Raw genomic sequence first — 20743 nt, forward strand, 5'->3', positions numbered from 1 at the left:
CGGAGGTGGCACTGCTTTCATTTCAGCATTTCAGTGTGTCTGTTCTTTTATGTCCTTTCTGCCCTCTGTGGCCAACCCAGCCCCTGAGGCTGGCAGACTCCAGGGCTGACACAGAGGGCAATAGAGTCTGTGGCAGAGCAACCATTTTAAACACAGGCCTTGAATCTGAAACAAAGGTCTCTCTCCCCTCAGTCCCTCAGATCCTACTTCTGCACAAGGATGGGGGCCGAGCTGATGATCCCTTTCTCAAGGTTCTATTACTTTTGTTCCAGAAATCTCTGCCTTGCCTCCTGGAGACATCTCTTGTATCCTTGGGGTTTGGTGTGGCCTCTGGTTGGCGGCAGAGCAGCCAACTGTTTTAGTAACTTTTCTGTCGCTGGAATAGAGTCCTGTGACAAAATCAACATCAGGAAGAAAGGGTGAAGTTTGGCTCACAGTTCAAAGGTACGATCCATCATGGCGAAGAAATCAAGGCAACGGGGACTTGAAGCAGGGGCTCACTTTGCAGCTACAGCCAGAAAACAAGAGAACATTGGGTGCATGCTAGTGTCCACCCACCTTTTCATTTAATACAGCCCAGGAATACTTGTACAGGGAATTGTCTTGACTGCCATTAAGATGGGGTTTTTTTCCCACATAAATTTGTACAATCAAGATAACTCCTCAAAACAATCCCAGAGGCTAACTTTACCATCGGTCAGTGGTCTTCAACTTTCCTAATGCTGCAACCCTTTAATACAATTCCTTATGTTGTGGTGATCCCCCAACCATAAAATTATTTCATGGCTATTTCATAATTTTGTCACTGTAATGTAAACATTTGATAAGCAGGATATCTGATATATGACCCCTATGAAAATGTCATTTGCTCTTCCAAGGGGTCACGCTCCACATGTTGAAAACCATTGCTCTAGCTATTCCCTCATGGATATGCCTAGAGGTTTCTCTCCTAGATGATTCTATGTTCTATCAAGATGACATTTAGTACTATCACATCAACCCTGAGCCAAGGACCCTCGCATCAGCCCTAGCCATGCTCTCTGCCACAGTGCTGAGCTAAAACTGGGGATAATACCCCTGAAACCAAGATCCTGGAGCCAACACCCGCAGGAGTGACATTTCTCAGTGTGGGTCCTCAGGATCCCTTGCAGCAAGACTGCCTAATGTATTTGTTAGAATATAAGTTTCTGTTCCCTTAAATAAGAATGTCAGGTATGGATACAGACAACCAGCCTTGTTATGGCTCTGCAATGGGAAAGACATTGCACACTGGCCTGAGCACCTCTGGAACTCTCAAAGGAGAGTATGGCTAGCTGACAGTGGACCACAAAACACAGTGACTGATGGAGCTGTGTCGGTCCATCCTGCTTACTTTGGGAGGAGAGATGGAGAAGCGTGGCCCAAGCTACAGGGCCATATATGGAATTGGGTCTCATAGACAAGAGGAAAAGAGGGGACTACATGCAGAAAGACATTGTGTGTGTGTGTGTGTGTGTGTGTGTGTGTGTGTGTGTGTGTGTGTGTGTGTGTGTGTGTGTGTGAAACCCAGCCTGGAACAAGGGGTGGTTAGCTGCATCTGGTGCAGACACCTAGAGCATGGGTATGTTGTTATATTGTTTGGGACGTGATGGAGGCATCCAGAGAAGTGCATAAATGAAAGGGTACAGGTTCTTGAACTGCCCTGGAGCTCAGAAGGTGGAGGAGAGGAGAGGGAGATGGAGAGAGAGCAGCAGGACGCATCATGTTGGGTAAGAGGGGAGAAAGTGGTCCTGAGAGGAGGCTGTGTAAACGGAGAGATTGGGGTACTGAAGAGTAGGTGGGGGCCCATGCCAGAGGCTGACAGAAGCAGACGTGGGAAGAGTGTGAGAGGAGCTGGGCTTCCCTCAGATGCGACTGTGGTACTGTTACCCTGACAGGAAATACCACCGGCAGCTTGGGAGACAAGCTAGATGAAGACCCCTCTACTTCCGGAAGAAGCTTAGAGGGGGAGGAGAGATACTCCTACTCCCGCGATGGCTCCCTGCTGCTGAGGGCGCCCCAGGGTGGAACAGTTGCTCTTGGGGTCCCCAGTTCCCCTGAGCACAGAGAAAAGCCCCCCTCCTGTGCAATCAGCCTTCGCAGGGTGGAGTCTGCAGTTTTGAAGAATGTCCCCAAGTCCTGAGAGCTGTGGAAATATTATCTCACTCTCCTTTATCTTGCTGGTTCTGGGAAGGCCCTGGCTGGCTCCTTGTTCTCAGTAACAGAATGAGAGGAGGGGAAGGTCAATGCTCCCTCCTCAGCAGATAACTGTTCTGTGGGAAACATGGCCTTGCTAGGCCCCAAGGTCAGCCGGAAAGCCAGCACTTAGGAGCAGGAACTGGAGCTGAGCCGCCAGCTTCCAGAGGGGCTGTGGGCAAGAAGTCTCTGAGGGCCCTACTCACTGTTGAATCTTTTCCATAGAGATGTGAAGGGCTCCCTGCCTACCCTGGGGTGAGTGAATGCCCTGTCCTTCAAAAATGACTTTCTTTGGCCAGGCAGGGCCTTAGGACATGGGCCACTCTACTGTAGGCCTGGCACAATGGCACCATGCCACCAACCACAGAAGGATCCACCCAGGCCCAGTCAGCCTGCCCTGGCCTCCTCAGATTCTATAAACAAGTTTTGGTAAGGGTGGGATTGTATCCTCCCAGCACTGAAGTTGAAGTCATATTGCCCCAAGCCTTGGGGCCTGACCTTATTTGGGAATAGGGCCATTGAAGATATAATTAGTTGGGGAAAGAACATACTGAAGTACGGTGTTTTCTAATGCTACTATCTTTGTAAAAGTGAAGAACTAGGACAATAGGCCCTCAGAGAGCATCTGTAATGATGAGGGCAAGGAGCTGTAAGCTGAAGGTGCCAAAGCATGTCTGGAAGCCCCAGAAGCAGGAGAGAGGAAGAACATTCTTCCTCAGCCTCACAAGAAGCCTCACGCTGCCCTGAATCAGGAATCTAACAACCTCAGACACCTGTTCTTAGGGCACCCATGTTGTGGTGCTTTGGACTACAGCCCTGAGGAAGGGTACCAGCTCCAATCCATGATGCACAGATGCATGTCTGGCTCCTCAAATGTCCAGGAAGTGGAGTCAAGATGACCAGTGAACTGCAAAGGAGGATGGGACCGGAGTCTCCCATGATAGCAAACCTGCCAGACTCCAGGCACTGTTATCCCTCTTTTTATGACTGGGGAGACTGAGTCACAAGGCTTGTAGAGCTAGTGACAGATGAGGTTCTGCTTTCCTGATTCCAAAAAAGTCATCCTTTTGACTCATTCTGGGAAGCCACCACTGAGTAAACACGGCCTGCTGTGCACTCATTCAGGAAGTACTGAGTCCACCTGTGCACCCCCCAGCTCTTTCCAGGTCAAGAGAGACAGAGAACAAGGTAGAAGAGTTCCTTCCCTCTTTGCAGTTTGCTTTCTTCAAATACAGCTACCCATTTAAGCAGAAGGGAAATGGGCTTGGGAATGGGGGAGGAGCGTACTCTCGCCACATTGCAAGCAACTGTCGGTGTCCAGCTGACTGTTTCAGCTGAGGTCTGATGGAGGTCAATTCTGAAGGAGACAAATGTGAGCATTTGGGTGCATCATGAAAAACAGATTATTGTTGAAATAAGAGCGGCGGGGCTGCGTCCCCGGCACCCGGCCGCCCACATGGCTAGCTTAGCTTATGCCCCGAAATAATTACACAGAAACTGTATTCTTTTAAACACCACTTGGCCCATTACATCTAGCCTTTTCTCGGCTAACTCTTACACCTGGACTAGCCCATTTCTAATATCCATGTAGCTCACGAGCTGGCTTACCAAGAATGATCTTAACCTGTGTCTGCCTGGAGTGGGAGAACCATGGCGACTCACTGACTCAGCTTCTTTCTCCCAGCCTTCTGTTCTGTTTACTCCACCCACATAAGGGTTGGCCTATCAAGGGGCCTAGGCAGTTTCTTTATTCCTTAACCAATGAAATCAACAGATTGATATATGACACTCCCACATCAGATTATAGTTTAGAAAAGCCAATATGCTGGCTTGCAGGAAGCCAGGGTGCCTCGGACCAGATCAGGAGTTCAACTTTATCCTGAATAACAGGAAGAAATTGGGAAATTTCTGTTTGAAAGTACCTCTCTCCTTGTGTAGAGGATGGAGAGGGTGAGTGAGGAAGAACCTGTTTGGAGTAGGCCAAAGGAATCCAAGCAGAAGAAGTTGGTATGGGACTGATGGGCATCTTGGGGAATGGTCAGCGAAGGCAATTACCTGGGAAATGCAGATCAAACCACAATGAGATATCACCTCAGCCCCACTACAGGGCTATTGACAAAACAGAACAAAACAGCAGGCAAGTGTTCACAAGAATTAGAGGAAATTGAAGCCTTTCTACACCTTTGGGTGGGAAAGGAAAGTGGTATAGCCACTGTGGAAGACAGAATAAAGGTTCCTCAAAAAGCAAAACAAAGCAAAACAAAAAAACATGGGGACAGAAAGATGGTTTAGCACCTAAGAGTTTGCTGCTTGAGTTTGGCTCCCAGCACTCACATGATGACTTGCAACCTCCCCTAACTTTAGTTCCAGGGGATCTGATGCCCTCTTCTGGCCTCTGCAGGCAGTACACATACATCCACACAGGCAAAACATTCAGACACATACAACATAAAATGTGTATGTCTTTTAAAAATTAAAAACAGAACAGCCATAGAATTCAGAATTATACTACTGAGCATTCTGAAAACCAGAAGTCAGGATGTCAAAGAGATTACAGTAGGAGTAGCAATAGTCACATGACAGAATCACCTGGGACTTCATCTGTGGAGTCAAGAGTGTGCACCTACAACAGTATATTATTATTCAACCTCCACAAGGATGATATCCTGTCACGTGTAACCCCGTGGGTGAGCCTGGCAGACATCATGCTAAATGAAAAAGACAGAATTCAAATACTTCATGATTTCATTTGGTGAGAATCTAAAATCATGAACTCACAGAATCAGAGAGTTAAAAGAGGTGATCCTCAGCATGGGGGGATAAGGAAACTCTTACACATTCTTCATAACATTTCAGTTAAGCAAGATGAGAAAGTTCTAGAAGTCTGCTCTACAACAATCTCCCTACCGCTCGTAATCTGACATTGTACAGTTGACTGTAGTAATAATGTAGGTCATGAGCTGTGCTCATGATGATCATTTTTTAAAATGATTTTCTTGATAAACTGTTGAAAGTTAGTGACCTGGTACAATGCTGTGCTATCTCTGGTTTTGGAAAATTCCAGAAATGGACTGTGTTTGATGGGGGAATATCAAGAGCTTGTGTTTTATCTAAGCTGTGGTGAGGTATCCAAGGCAACTGGAAAAGTGGTGAAATGAGACCTGAAGGTCAGAGGAGTGGGTAGAGCAGAGACGAAATGCAGGAGATGCTGGAGTACCAGGAGGGGTTGCATGAAGAGGTTGGAAAGTGATAAGGAACAGCAGGGGACAACCAGGACCAGGCTGACCAGAAGGAGAGCAAGGGTCAGGGCAAGGAAACCAGGGCAGAGTAGCCAAAGGCTAGGTGGGGTCTAAACTGGGAAGTGCTGAGGAGTATATGGTTGTGTAGACCGAAAGGACTCCATTGAAAACTCAGACATACCAGTAAGTTTAGTAGTTTGAGTCACTGCTGACATTAGTGAAGCCAGTTGATGTGGTGGAAGCAGAGTCTAGGGAGTTGTGAGCCGAGGGGTGGGAGGAAGAGAGGATAAGACACATAGTGTAGGCAACTCAGATCAGGAGACTCCCAGCTTTGCTTCCATTTTTCTTGCCAAGACCATCAGACATTTGGCAGCCATTCTGCAAAAGCTGAAGGGCATGCAGCCTTGTTGGATGCATTTGTAGATTCATCAAGAGACTATAAAAGGCCAGCATCTGGGAAGGCCAGTGTGGTTTGATGCAAAATCTGACAGGCCACTCTTGCCCACCCCACTTTGGGGTCAGGTTAGCTCTTTTTTGGACATGCTGTGAAGTAAGGGCAAGATAAATCGGATGCCGTGAAGACTGTCCTTGTAGGAGATGGGATGCAGAAAAGACCTGAGCTACAGGGTTCAGACTTGAGAGTCAACTACCATGGGGGGTAGATGAAACCCAGGGAAAGACAACAGAAGGAAAGACAAAGGGACTACTTGGTGCATAATCCAGGTCACAGACCCCAAGTCCCTCTAACAACAATGGTCAGCTATGGATCTTTGATGTGGGATTCCCCTCTGTATGCTGTGAATATCATTGGTTAATAAAGGAACTGCTTTGGGCCTATAGCAGAGCTATAGGGGAACAGAGCTAGGCTGGGAAAACTAAATGAACATTGGGAGAAAGGAGGTGGAGTCAGAGAGCCAGGTAGCCCCGCTGGACACAGGTGGGACTTTAGCCAGTAAGCCACAGCCACATGACGGTGCACAGATTAATAGAAATGGGTTAAATTAATATATAAGAGTTAGCCAATGAGAAGCTAGAGCTAATGGGCCAAGCAGTGATTTAATTAATACAGTTTCTGTGTGATTATTTTGGGGCTAAGCATCCGGGAGCCAACAAGCAGCCCCCTCCTTACAAGAGCTCTTCTTTTATTTTTCCTGTTTTTTTCTTTTGTGTTTCTGAGGATTTACCCAGGGGCCTCGCACACGCTACACAAGTGCTCTACCACAGACCTATATCCCCAGGTATAAATATTATCTATTTTCTTTATTCTATTTTTGTTTGGCAATACCAGGGATTGAACATGCCAGACAATTAAGTAATACTCTTGAGTATTACACCTACCAGAACATTCCTAAGTGAAAGGTCCAGGGGTCCTGTCAGGTTGTGCACCTGAAGGAAGGGCCTCTAATCATGGATCGGCGGGACTGGGTTCATGCTATTATTGCTCTATGACTCACAAGCCATCCGCTGGTGGGGAAAGGTGCAAACGTCATCTGGGAGCAGCAGGCACTGCATCTTGATTCCCTTGGCTTAACCAAGATTGGCAGGTCCAGAGATTAACACAGCCATTGAATAAACAGATCAGATAGATGCATTTCCTCAAAGCACAGTGGCCAGGGGTTCTCTCCCATCAGGCTGCTGGAAACTGTTATGGAACCCTAAGCCACAGGTCTTATACTTGTACTGGATATCTGTGTTGCCTCTTCACACTCTGATGAATTAGGTGCTGACTCAGTCAGTGTTCTATTGCTATGAAGAGACACATGACTACAGTAACTCTTATAAAGGAAACCATTTCATTGGGGTTGGCTTACAGCTTCAGATATTTAGTTCATTATCATCATGGTGGCATTCAGGCACGCATGGTGCTAGAGATGTAGCTGAGAATTCTAAATCTGGATCAGCAGGCAGCAGGAAGAGAGGGTGACAATGGGCCTGGCTTGAGCTTCTGAAACCTCAATGTCCACCCCCCAGTGACATACTTCCTGCCAGGTCAGACCTACTCTGAGAAGGCCACACCTCCAATAACACCCCTCCCTATGAGTCTATGGGGGTCATTTTCATTCAAGCCACCGCAGGTGCCTACCATCTCACCTCTAGGGGAAAGCTAGGATGGGTGAAAGGTGGGGATTCTGTCTCCATTTGCATGGAGCCCATGAGTCTGGGCTTCTAGACTCTGGAGCACCAACAGAAAAAAAGCCAGCATGTCAACAGATATCACAGCCAGTTCTCTGAGGTTCAACTTGTGAAGGTCAAGTCCGTTTTCACTCCCAGCTGCTGTTTTTGATTCTGACTACTATATATCACATATATAGTATGTGTCAGAGACCCCACAGGACTTGAAGATCATTGGTAGGCACAGATATAAGGCTCAGTTTAGGGACTCCCCCATCTTCCCAAGTATGAAGGGCAAGAGTCAGCATGTCTAGAGTGGGCATCACCATAGAGAGACCCCCTGGATACTGTGCTCAAAAACCCCTTTCAGTTGGGTGGGTGACCCTTGCAGGCTCTAGCCCCTCTCTGCCCTCCATGAAATTAATCCTGCTGCAGTAGCCTTTACAAAGAAACAAGGTTGTTTGATATATAAATAAAAAAACAAAGGCAAGGCCCACAAAAGAAGAAATCTCCTATGTGTGTGTGTATGTCTGCTGTGCCTTCCAGCTTTGCCAATGAAAGCAGGCTTTGGTTCTGAGCTTACCATGCTTGAGGAAGCTGGCAAAGCTGCCAGATTCCATCCCCGCCATACCTCTGGTTACATGGGCAGACTCAAGGATGCTTTCTGAGTCTCTGGCGTCACTTACTTCTGATATCCAGGCTCCAGGCAGCCCTGGAATGTGCATGGTCCGGTCTGCTGTGCCTGGAGCCTTCAGGAACTGGCTGGGTCTTCAGGTAGATCCTTATCCTGGTCTACTGATGGCCACCTGGCCAGACCTACCCTTGCTTCATCAGAGGGCCAGTGGGAGGTGATGGAGTGGGCAAGGCTGTGTGGGCCAGGGCATTTCTGAAACCCTCTCCAATTGCTTGCTTGGAGAAAGACCCGATTCTCACCAGTGAGGGGAAGCAAGATGCATTGCTATTAACAGGCCTTTTTTCTCAGCTTCTGTGGGAAACTTTTCCTGGCTGTGCACCCCACTTTTGAAAGAGAAGCAAAGGTGGAAAGGGCTGTGGATGCACCCCTGTGTTCATAGAGTTCCAGCCATTCTACTTTTTGAGCAGCAAAGTCTATAGCCAGCCTTGAGCCAGAATCTCAGTGGACTATGTTAAGAAGGCCTAATTGTCTCTCTAGTTTGGTCATTTGAAGAGTTCTTTGCAGGGTGATGACTGACTAAGGGAGCAGAGACCTCACTGTCAGACAGACATGGGTCCCAAGCTGACTCAGGTGTAGGGAGCTGGCAGTCTGGCCTGGAGCCTCTCCTGAGCTGTTTATACACGTGTAGATCAGGAAGGAGAGGTGTGCTTATCAGGCAGGCTGGCTGCTGTGCTGATTAATTTGATGTTATCACAAAGGTGCAGTCCCAGCAACCTCCAGGTACCTACTCTGCTTCTGCTTCCCAGGCCTGGCTCTGGCACGCAAGGGGCTCTGCTGCCTGAGACAGGAATTCCCTCAGAGGGATTATTCATGGTGTCGTTGCCAGCTATCAGGAAGCTGCTGCCACAATGGCATTTTCTTTCTCCCTCAGTCCCTGCCTGCCAGCTCTATTTATAACCCAGAGGATTCCCCTGGAGTGACTCACCTGCCCCAGCGTTCTCTTCAGGAGACCTGATCCAAGGCTGCCTACCTCATCTTCCTTGGCCTGGCTCTTTCCTCACAAGGCCTAGGCTAAGGATGCCTGGGTACCATCAGTCCAGGCACCACAGTACACGGGCAGCTGGAGAGATGGGCAGAAACCTCAGCTCAGAGAAGAGATGAACAAAACTGGGGCCCAGCATGAGGCCTAGTCAGCACGTGCATCTCCATGGCAAGAACACAGGAGTCTAATCCATAAGGCATCTAGTCATCACAATAGGTGCTGGTCAGGGCCCAGGAACAGGCACTTGGCCTAACGTTTCCCAGCCTGTTAGGTCTCAGGCCTTCCGTATGCCTAGAAATGAGCTCAAGCTGGATTATAGAATGTCTGGTGGCTAAATAAGAGCCAGCATTCCTCAGGAACTTGTGGCATGGGTTGTCTGTTTCTAAAAGGAGCCCCTCCTTCCCCAGCTACTCATTTTCCTTATAACCTACATGAGTTGTCTGCTTTTACCCCCTGCTGTCTTGTACTATCTTGCTACCTTCTAACTCTCTCTGTGTCTCTCTGTGTCTCTGTCTCTGTCTGTCTCTGTCTCTCTGTCTCTGTCTCTGTCTGTCTCTGTCTCTGTCTCTCTCTCTCTCTGTGTATACATGTGTGTGTTCCATCTCTTATCCTCTATCTCTCCCATTCTCTCGCTTCCCTAGCCCTAGCCGTGTCTGGTCTACTTCTCTCTCTGTGTCCGCTCTGGACTCCTCCAGACGCCTCTGTGTATTTTTTCTCTCTTTCTCACAGAGCGGCCATATTGGCTGTTTCTTTCTGGCGCCCCCGGCATACACAGTCCTCTGGGCATCTGAGATGCAGGTTCTGGGATGGCAGATGGGCCACTGCTGCAAGGTCCACCACAGATTATGGGCAGAAATGCCATCAGAATGACCTCCACGAAAAGGACACAGATGGGGCACTATGGTGACCATAGCAAGGGGGAGCTCTGTCAGGGTCTCACATGGGCCAACCTCTCCCCAAGAGAATCCTTAGTCAGGACCTAAGCAGCTGTTTCCTTGTTGTTCTGTCTTCTCACCTTACCTCCAGCTCTGAGTTCCTCCATGCTTTTCCTCATTCTCCCCCAAATTTCTCTTTAAAAAGGCAACAAGAAGAGACCTTTGTATTCCCTTCGTTACTGTTAGGAATATTTCCTAAGCGAGCTCTCTGACAATGCAAAAATTACCAATCAAGCCAAATCAAAACAGGCCAAATTAAGAAATATCCAGGTTTAATGGGAGATCTGTGCTCTCCGGTGGCCCCTAGGGGGAAACGGGAAGCCGCAGAAAAGGAAGAAAGGGGGACCACGTGTTCTTCTTTTCGGGGATCACTTAAGTACCCTGGGGAGGGGTCAGGATCTGGCCTGCTGGGATTTGAAGTTCAGACCAGGCCTGGGAGCTGGGACCTATGCTCCCAACCTAACAGTTACCATGACAAAATGCCTTACAGAATGACTTAACAGAGGAAAAGGTGGTTTTGGCTCTCTATTTGAGGAGATTTAGTCTGCCATGGTGGGGAAGGTGTGAGGGAGTTCAGGGAGGCAGGAACAGTGGAGGGGGAGGGGCTCTTCGCGTCACAGCTGAGCGCTCCTGGTCACCACAGGTCCTTTTCTTTTATACTTTTGCCTTCCTGCAGATAATAGAAGGATGGGTGGGTGGATAGATAGATAGATAGATAGATAGATAGATAGATAGATAGATAGATAGATAGATAGATAGATAGATAGATAGAGATAGATAGGAAAGATAGATAAAGTATATTTAAACATTAAAGCGACCTTTAATTGCTATCATTTTAAGAATTGAAAACATCGTCTTAGAATAATTGTGAATCTCTCCAAATGAAGCCTGGAAACCGTGACTTAGAAATAAAGATTGTGTCAGCCCCTTCCCCTCCTCCACAGCAGCCCTGAGAAGGTTGGATGTCCACGGACAGCAGACCGTCCTCTGCACGTTCTTAGGCTTATCAGAAAAATGCGGAAAAAGGTGTGCTGATGTTCACAAACACCTCTGACATTTTCAACCCTGAGCTGGTGCCGTGGCTGCGTGACGCTGCCAACAGGCGTGGTAAGCAGATCTGAAGATAACCATTGCAATGGCTAGGCGTTTCCAGCTAGCGAAGCTCCCCTCTCTGCACTTAACAAGAATTCACCCACTTGTTCCTCTTAACCCCTTAGCAAGTACTTAGGTGATCCACACAATACGAAAGAGAAAACGGAGGCACAGAAACGGTCTTGTGACACACTGTGACACAATTTATGGGGGCAACACTGGCATTTGACCCCAGGCAATCTGGCTCAGTTTAACTACTCAGACTCACATAGGAGTCATAGGGGGCACTGTCCTCCTGAAATGCTTCCCATGACAGCTAGGGGCATGAGTAACATGCCCAGCTGTTGGGCATGCAGCTGAAAATAGTAGGGCTCATGACAAGCAAGAGTGGCAGGTGAGGCGTGGGCAGAGGCGCAGGGTCTGGTGGGAAGGGTCTTCTGTGTCTGTGCTGCCCTTGGCTCTTCTGCAAGTGGCACCCTGCACCATCTCCTATTTCTCTGCCACCATCTGCATGGAATCATGTCCAGATGTCTTCTCTTGAGGAGTCCAAGATGCTGAGCCTGGTTCTACATGGTGACCTGGGGCCTGGCCATCCATCAATGTTTATATCCATCAATGGAAAGAATTAAAAGAATAATGAGTTGGAGTGTTTACTAGACAGAGGCCATGATCAAACCTCTCTTTCAAGAACCTTCAGTCTGACTTTCTGTCATCAGATGGAGACCTGGTCAGACCTTCTAAGGAAACCCAGCAGCCCTAGACACTGAATCCATGGCTTCTCATGGAACTGAACTATAACTTGGCCAATGATGGGGATGACTTGGCTGAAAAGCTCTGGCTTGGGATCAGGAGACTCAGTGAGCATGGGCAGCAGTACCCTGCCAGGCCACAGGGCTGTCTAGTGGCTCCCTGGATGGCTTCTTCTCCCAGGGAGGAAGGCCCTTTCTCCAGCTATTTGGACTCCAGGGTTAGAGATGTTTGTTTTCCTAGGACAGGGAGTGGCTGCAGGGAAAGGCACCATGGTGGTGGATTTGTTAGGAAGATATAAGTTTACACCTTAGCTTGATTGCTGATTATTTTATTATTATTTTATTTTTATTTTTATCTGGGCAGCTACAAGCTCAGATATGGACTTTCTTCTGGTTTTAGAAACATTTGAGGATGTCAACAGTCACATGATGTTCAAATGAGAGCAGTCTGGGTGTGGTGCTTTGGAAGAAAGTGGCCCCCAAAGGGAATGGCACTATTAGGAGGTGTGACCTTGTTGGAGTAGGTGTGGTCTTATTGGAGGAAGAGTGCCATTATAGGGGTGGGCTTTGAGGTTTTTTTTTTTTTTCAGGGTGACAGGCAGTTAACTTCCTGTTGCCTGCAAGGTGTAGCACTCTCAGCCTCAGCACCACAGCTTCCTGAATGCCACCATGTTCCCAGTCGGGATGATAATAGACGAAACATCTGAAACTAGGCGCATCTTCCCAATTAAATGTTTTCTTTGTAAGAGTTGCTGTGGTCGTAGTGTCTCTTCACAGACATAATAATAATAATAATTAAAAAAACCTAAGACACTGAGTTTCTATTCTAGGACATAGATAAGTGCAGGAAGAACCTTCAGCACACATGGCAGAAAATGAAGGCAGTTCCAGCCCCACCAACTATTAACCACGTGACCTTGGGAGAAGTCCTGAGTGCTTCAATCTCTCAGCTATTGGTTGTCATTAGAATTAATGGAATTAACATAGAACCAGGCCCAGTTAGTCCAGCTCTGTCCTGGGCACTCATGGTAAAATACAAAATAATAGAAATGGGTTAATTCAAGATGTAAGAGTTAGCTAGAAATATGCATGAGCTAATTGACCAGGCAGTGCTGTGTAATTAATTATTTTGTGTCTGGGCAGCCGGGAAATGAAAACTGTATTTTACCATGAGGCTTGTGGTTTATTAGTAAGGTTCCAGGGCATTTATCTCCTTTGGTGGCTACATGGCATCTCTCTGACTCCACATACTCTCTTTATATCTCCGTTCAGATTTCCTGCATGGCTTTATCCTACCCTGCCATAGGCCCAAAGCAGCTTTTTTTTATTAACCAACAGTAATAAAACATATTCACAGCATACAGAGGGGAATCCCACATTAGAGAGGATCATTGAAATGAAGGGGAAGCAGAGGTCACAGTGGAGGGCAGGTCAAGACTTGAAGGGCCGCAGAGATAGACATTTATCTGATTGGTGAAGAAGATAAAAGCCATAGTCTGATGACATCTTCTGAGAAATGAGACCTGGGGGAAGAGCGTGATGAGGGAGGAAGCAGCAGTGGAAACTGCAGCTCCAAACCCACACACAACTCTCTCACTGGTGTAAACCAGTGTTCCTCTCCTTTCTTGGCATGTTTGGGGCAGGCAGAAGTCAGAGGGCTTGGGGCAGGCACAGCCTGAGAGGTCTGAGAGGAAGTCAATGGGACCAGGGCAGACTCAGAGAGTCTGGTGTAGAACTTAGAGGTGTGGAGATGATTGGAATCAGGTCAGACTAAGAACGAGTGAGTCACAAGTGAATGCATCCCCTACTGATGCTGGGCTGGTTAACTGGGAAGAGGGAGTGCTGATGACATCATGCTGGGCCCATTCTTCACCATTGTCCATTGTTGAGCGTGGGAGGGAAAGGTGGTGTCGTGCCATGTGGCGTGATGAGCTTTCCTAGGGCGAAAGCACATTTTTCTTCTTGGCAATCCCATCATGAAACTCCAAGAGTATTTCCCCAGCCATTTGTATCCTTATTTATCCAGGTGACTAATCCCTTCATGAGGAGAGCCAAGCTTTCTGTCTCAGTTATATGGAGATACCGGGGAGAATTACTCATAGGTTTCAGAAGAGATAGATATCTAGAAATTATTGGGACAGTTTCTATATGCAAATAGCATTGTTGAGCCCCGAGCCCTGTCACTATCGAGGTAAGACTAGGCACAGGAAGTAGGTAATCCCAGGCAAGTTACCCACTTCACACATGGCAAAGTGCCCATCTCCCATCTCCGTATCCACCAGACTCCTGAGCCCACCACTCTCACATGGTAAGATTATCCATAGTAGCAACTAGGGAAGAAAGAGTTGGCCGCAGGCTATGTTCTGAAGCCTGAGAACTTAATATTTCTGCCCTGGGTACATTACAGCTAGTTGGTAGAACAGTGTCTAGAAGCAGGTGTGTCCTGTGTTCATTTTGGGGCCCTGTCTGCTATATCCCTCAGAGGCACATATAGGTCCTAATAAACCATGCAGAAGAAAGGTCCTGTTCAAAGAGTGAGAACCATAGCTCACCATAGCTCAAGTAAAAAAAAACAAAACAAAAAAAAAAACAACAAAAAAAAAAACAAGCCAGCTGAAGCCTGGACCCAAGAAGAAAAGAGTGGACATTGTCAAAGATAAAGAACTTTCCATTCCTCAAAACAATGTAAACAAATCCATGAAGAAGGGCAGGACACCATGACATTCAAGACTAGATTGCTTAGCAGGGTGGTGGTGGTGTACGCCTTTAGTCTCAGCACTGGAGGGGCAGAGACAGGTGGATACCTATGAGTTCAAGGCTAGCCTGATCTACAAAGTGAGTTCCCAGACAGCCAGACCACATACACACACACAAAAAATACTCTATCTGGAAAAACCAAAACCAAACCAAATCAAACTAAACAAAAAAGACTAGGTTGCCTTTAGGACCAAACTCTAAAAGGGAAATAAAATTTATGTTACCAGGACAGGGAGGGGTCTATGGTCTGCTTCATAACCAATAAATGGTCAATTGAAATGAATTTTCACTTTACTTGTAGCTACTGGTGTTAATCCTGAGATTCAAAAGAAAAAAAACCAATTCCTCAATTTTTAGCCAAAGTTGAAGCAAGCTTTAATTAAATACTGTCCAGGAAGATGGACCCTGGCTAGGTCTGCTCCTGGGTTCTCAGGAAATGGCCACGAGTCATGCTTTGCAGAAGCTTTAAAAAAGACAAAACCATGGGACTACCATATTTCTCATCAGGTTCAGTCAGGGGCAAGCATCCATCCTGCCACATTTTCTGCCTACGTATCTCCCGCCTATATCCAATCAGAGACAAGCACACATTCTGACGTCCTTCCTGCCCACATACCTCCACCCACAAGTGATCAAACACATTCAGAGCAGATAGGTCAAACCAACATAGGACGCACAGGAACAATTCTTAACTGCCTTAAACAACCCTTAACTTGCAAGCTATATTTTTCCTTTTTCGGTCTCCCACTGGTTCTTTGTCTTTGAAACGTTTGTGATGTGAGCATGCATGTGGGTGGGGGTTCACATTAACATGGAAATCTCTAGGGGGTCAACCGTGGTGTCACTTTTCAAGACACTATGCAGTTTTGTTGAAACAAGGTCTCTCATTGGGACCTGAGGCTGGCCATAAGGTTAGCAGAGTTGACTGGCGTCTGCCTATCCCCTCTCCAGCACAGGTCATTACAAGCATGTGCCACCATATCCAGCTTTTCAGAAGGGTTCCAGGTATCAAATTCAGGTCCCTATGTTTGTAATCCCTTAGGATTACACGTGCAAATTTAGTCACCCAGAAAATCCTCACTGCCTGGTGTGGAGCCCATGCCTCGGCAGGAGGAACTCAAGTACTAGCTGAGGCAGGAAGATTATAAGCCTGGGCTACATAGCAAGATGCTTTCCCCAACGAAACTCACTGGCCCCAAAAGGAAAGAAAATAAAATCTTTAGGGAGGGAAATGAAGATCCTAAACAATAACAGTTGGGGGCCTTTGAGTGTATTTGGTTTGTGAAAATAAAGCCACTGAGAACCAACCCAAAGCAGGGTGGCACTCTGAGAGGGTGGACTCTGAGGTTTTTAGGGAGCTTAAAGAACTGACCCCAAGGGCGTTTCTCAGATGAGCAGTTTTAGTCGCTGGGAAAACAAGCTCTCCCTTCCCCAGACACCGGCGCTTGTTAGCTGTGTGACTTTGAGCAAGTCACAGAGCCAGTCTGGACTGCATCTGGAAAGCTCTCGAGAGGAAATGTGCGTTACCTCATACAGTTATTACAGATCGCTTTATTGCTCCTCTCCCTGTGAGCTGGAGCGCTCCCTCTGTGGGGTCTTCATTCTAAGCAGGCCCGTCCATTCCTTTCCTACCCAAGCCTAGAGGAGGCCGTTTTCTTAATTTGCCTCTTCAAAATCAAACAAAACACAAGACCCTGATCTGTGACATTTACCAGTTTCCGTGGTGTAAATACTTCCACGAACGAGCTTTAGTTATCAATTATTTAGCAAGAGACTCACGAAGTTTCATTCAGCAGTGGGCCACTGTCGCTGCAGGAGCTGGCTGTGCCATTCCGGTGCCCCTTCCCCATCTTTCTCTCTGTGTTGTTCTAGATGTCTCCTGACAGAACATTTACCATTTCTCTGTCTTTTACATTTAACCAACTTCTGTAAATAGGTTTCTTATGAAAGCCAGTGGGTATGGTGGACTTTGGCTATTCTGGTCATTATTGAACAACTTCCTGAGATCTCCCTGGCCATCTCACCAATAGGGGTGCTCAGGGAGGACTCTGTCTTGCACAGTTGTGCAGGTTTCCTCGCTCCCCAACTGCTGTATGTGTCATTCGCCCTACAACGCCTCTGGTGACTCCTCCACCCCTAGCTAATTGTGTTCCATTTTCAGCAGAGGCAGGATGAGCTAAGGCAGCCAGGAACGGGAAAGAAGAGCAGGCTGACCCACTGCTGGCCTAAGGCCACACCAGGACATTTGGCAGAAGAAAGTGTCATCCATAGCTCTTCTGGTGGTAGTGTACCTGCATGTGAGAGCTTCCTTCCTGGGCTGGCCTTAGCCATGTGCCATGGTCTGAGGAACTGTGAGGGAGACTTTGTTAGTGCCCAAAGGTCAAAACAGAAGTCTCCATCTATTCATGCTTTTGATTTCTGAGGTTGCAACTACTTTAGGTCAATCATGATCTAGAAATATGAAAGGGAAAGTTCTAGAAATAGACTATCTGATTTTCAAATGACTTCCATCATAATAGAGTATTGTAGTTGTTAATTTCATTTTCATGAAGTGTTCCTCTTAGTCTTTTTCTGTGCTTGATTTATAAATAAAAACTGAGCATAGATGTGTGGGTACAGGGAGAAAATATGATTTATAGAGTTAGGTGCTATTTGCCATCTCAGACCTCCGTGGGTGTCACGGACTGCCTCCTCCAGGATTGGAGGGCAGCTGTGTTTATATTTTCCTGTACCAACTCTGTAAGGAGTATCACCATGCTGTTTCACAGTGAAACAAGGTCACACGTCTAGGTTGCAATGGCTCTCACTCAATGGCCTTGTGTTTTGTTTATTTTGGTCTTTGTTTTTGTTGTTGAACCTCCCTCCCATGATGTGAATCAGAACCAAGGCCTGGTACATAGTAGGCAAGTGCTACATCCCCAGTGCTCCCTCCCCCACCAAGAATTCTTGGCAAATGGGCAAATTCACATAATCCTCAAAAATGGTTATTTCATCTTAACATCTCAAAGTCTTCAAAATATCTATCCTGTCCCTTAAGAAAAATCCCTTAGTTGTGTTAATCAGTCCAAACCAACCTCTATACCAACCCCCAAATCCTAGTTTATGGTGCCCTGGAACTGGTGGATCATCTGTATGGGCCAGATGGGAAGTACCCAAGGCTCTGCCAATCACAGGCTCTGTTGTAACTGTGTGAAAGCAGTCATGGATGGTTCAGGGATGACTGGGTGTCACAGTGCCCTAGACTTCACACATGGAGATTAAACTTTCAATTTTATATAATTGTCCTGTGCCATGAAATATCATTCTTTAAACCACTTTTTCAAATGTTAACATTTTTTCTGAGTGGACAAACAAAATGCTCATGTGGGATTCCCCTCTGTATGCTGTCAATACCATTGGTTAATAAAGAAGATGCTTTGGGCCTGTTGATAGGACAGAACTTAGGTAGCGGGGGAAAACTAAACTGAATGCTGGGAGGAAGGAGGCAGAGTCAGGGAGAAGCCATGGAGCCTCTGTCGAAGACAGACATGCTGAAATTTCAGTAGACCGTGACCTCATTAAGAGTTAGCAAATAGCAAGCTAGAACTAGTGGATTAAGCAGTGTTTTAAATCATATGGTTTCTGTGTGATTATTTCCGGAGTCTGGGCATCTGGGAACCAACAAGCGGCCTTTCTTCAATAAATTGGTGTACCAACATGGTGGACTAAATCCATGTAAAACCCAAGAAAGCTTAAAAAATGAATCCTAGATACAAAAGAACAGAGTTAAGCATAGTTTAGTAGTAGCATTTTCTTGGGTAGGCTCTGTTTGCTAGAAGCAAGCAGAGGCATGGCTCCTTTAAGAGAGGTTTTCCTGATTCAGTGGTAGCAGGAAAAAAGCCATATTGTTTTGAAATGCCAGCTTTCTGAGCCATAATGCCAGTGTGACCTCTGGCTCTTTCAGGAGGCTGAGCATTTAAATGGGGTTTGTAAGCAGCTTGTTAGAAACTGCTTAATGGGCCAACATAACCCACTGCATACTTAGAACTGGGGTGCCATGCATGGCTCAGAGGCAGTGAACGGACCTTCTCCGCCATGTCAGTCTGGGCTGAACAAGCAGGCATATTGTATATACCCTAGTAATGGTGTGGTTTAAGTTTTTAAGAAGTGCTTAGCATTTTAAGAGGTACTTCTGGTCAGAAAATAATTACAGATATGTGATAAAGACAAATCCAGATAAAAAAAGACCTCTAAATGGGCCACAGTGTTGGGTAAATGTACGTAGGCTTGGAAGAGAAAAGAAAAGAATATAGAAGTAAATGGTTTATAAAAAAAATAGTAAAACAAAGTCTTTTAAGAGACAGAGTACAGACAATCATAGATTAAAGGAGTAAAGAAAATAAATATTAAAAAAAAGTCATGAAAAAATGGAATATACAGAGAGTCTGGATTATGTATATTATTGTGTTTTCTTTAAAAATTTTGACTGTGAATGAGCTAAATACAGAGAGACATTTCATTGTATTGGCTGCTAAGCCAAACCAGCATGTATATTATAAAAGTATTTTTTTAAATATTTATTTATTTATTTATTTATTTATTATGTATACAATATTCTATTTGTGTGTATGCCTGAAGGCCAGAAGAAGGCACCAGACCTTATTACAGATGGTTGTGAGCCACCATGTGGTTGCTGGGAATTGAACTCAGTACCTTTCAATGCTTTTAACCGCTGAGCCATCTCTCCAGCCACCTATAAAGGTATTTTGACTTCAAAATTTTGATCTAAGGATATGTTTCTTTGGAAAGGAGGTTCTTCTTTTGTTTCCACAAAGGATGATAACCTGTGTCTTGCTTCCAGACTAGTATGGCTTGATGCACCAAGACCCCCTGAAAGGTTGCCTTGAACACCCCTCAAAAATACTTTGCCCAACAAAAAGCAGGAAGCAGTTTGGAGAAGAACTACATCCATATTCTCAAATATTGTTTAAGAATGTTTATTTACATTTAAAGGGTGATATGCTATAGAGATTTTCATTGGTATGGATTTTGGTTTATTGATACACATTTAAGATCAATTTTGTTTTATGTATATTTCTGCTCTTGATTATGGTATTGTATTTGTGCAGCTCATTTAAAAATGTAATGTATAATTAAGAAATACAGGTTAATATAAATTGTCTATAATAGTCAAGCTTGTAGTCATGTTAGTTAGGTTTTCCAGATGTAAAGAGATGTATTACAGATGGACAGGCATTCTTCAAACCTTTCAAAGACTACATAATATGGCATTTTAAATGTTTTAAAAACTTATGACTTTTCATGACACTGAGACACATCTGCTCCTGACAGCACTAAGCTACTTCAAGAGGAAGATGGGTACCAAAGAGGCTCCTTATGGAGCTGATTAGCCACTTGGGCAAGAAACTGCTCTTGCCTGGACTGCTTGATGAACTGGTCATGCAGGACCCACAGAGAAATGACTGCTGAACTTGCCTAAAGGTGAGATGATCCTTCAGAGTTACTGCTTAATTAAAGAGTCTGCCAGACATTCTGCAGGACACAGAAAAAAAGTGACTGACAAACTGCCAGTATAGGTGGAACTGACTTTGAAAATCTCTGCTTCATGAAAAATTCTTCTGTATACTATGGGTCTTTGGGCTGAAGATTGGATGTCCCAGTGGTACAGAAGAACTTTGGGTGACTGTCCAGGCAGCAAGATGTCTCTTTCAATTCTAGAGTTTTGGAAGTTGTTTACAATGTACTAAGTAATATAATATTACTTAGATAACATTACATCCTTCTGGAGTCTTTGATGGAGTGGAAGACTAGATAGTAATAATATAGCTTTCCTTAGTTATGATAAAGGATAAAATAGAGATAATTGTAATTCTTGCTTGATAATGGTTTTCTGTAATTTTACTAAGTTAAAGTTAAAACTTTCCTTTTTTATTTAAACAAAAGGGAAGGTGATGTGGGATTCCCCTCTG

The sequence above is a fragment of the Microtus ochrogaster genome, chromosome 22 (genome assembly GCF_000317375.1).
Source record: "Microtus ochrogaster isolate Prairie Vole_2 chromosome 22, MicOch1.0, whole genome shotgun sequence".
Taxonomy (NCBI): Eukaryota; Metazoa; Chordata; class Mammalia; order Rodentia; family Cricetidae; genus Microtus; species Microtus ochrogaster.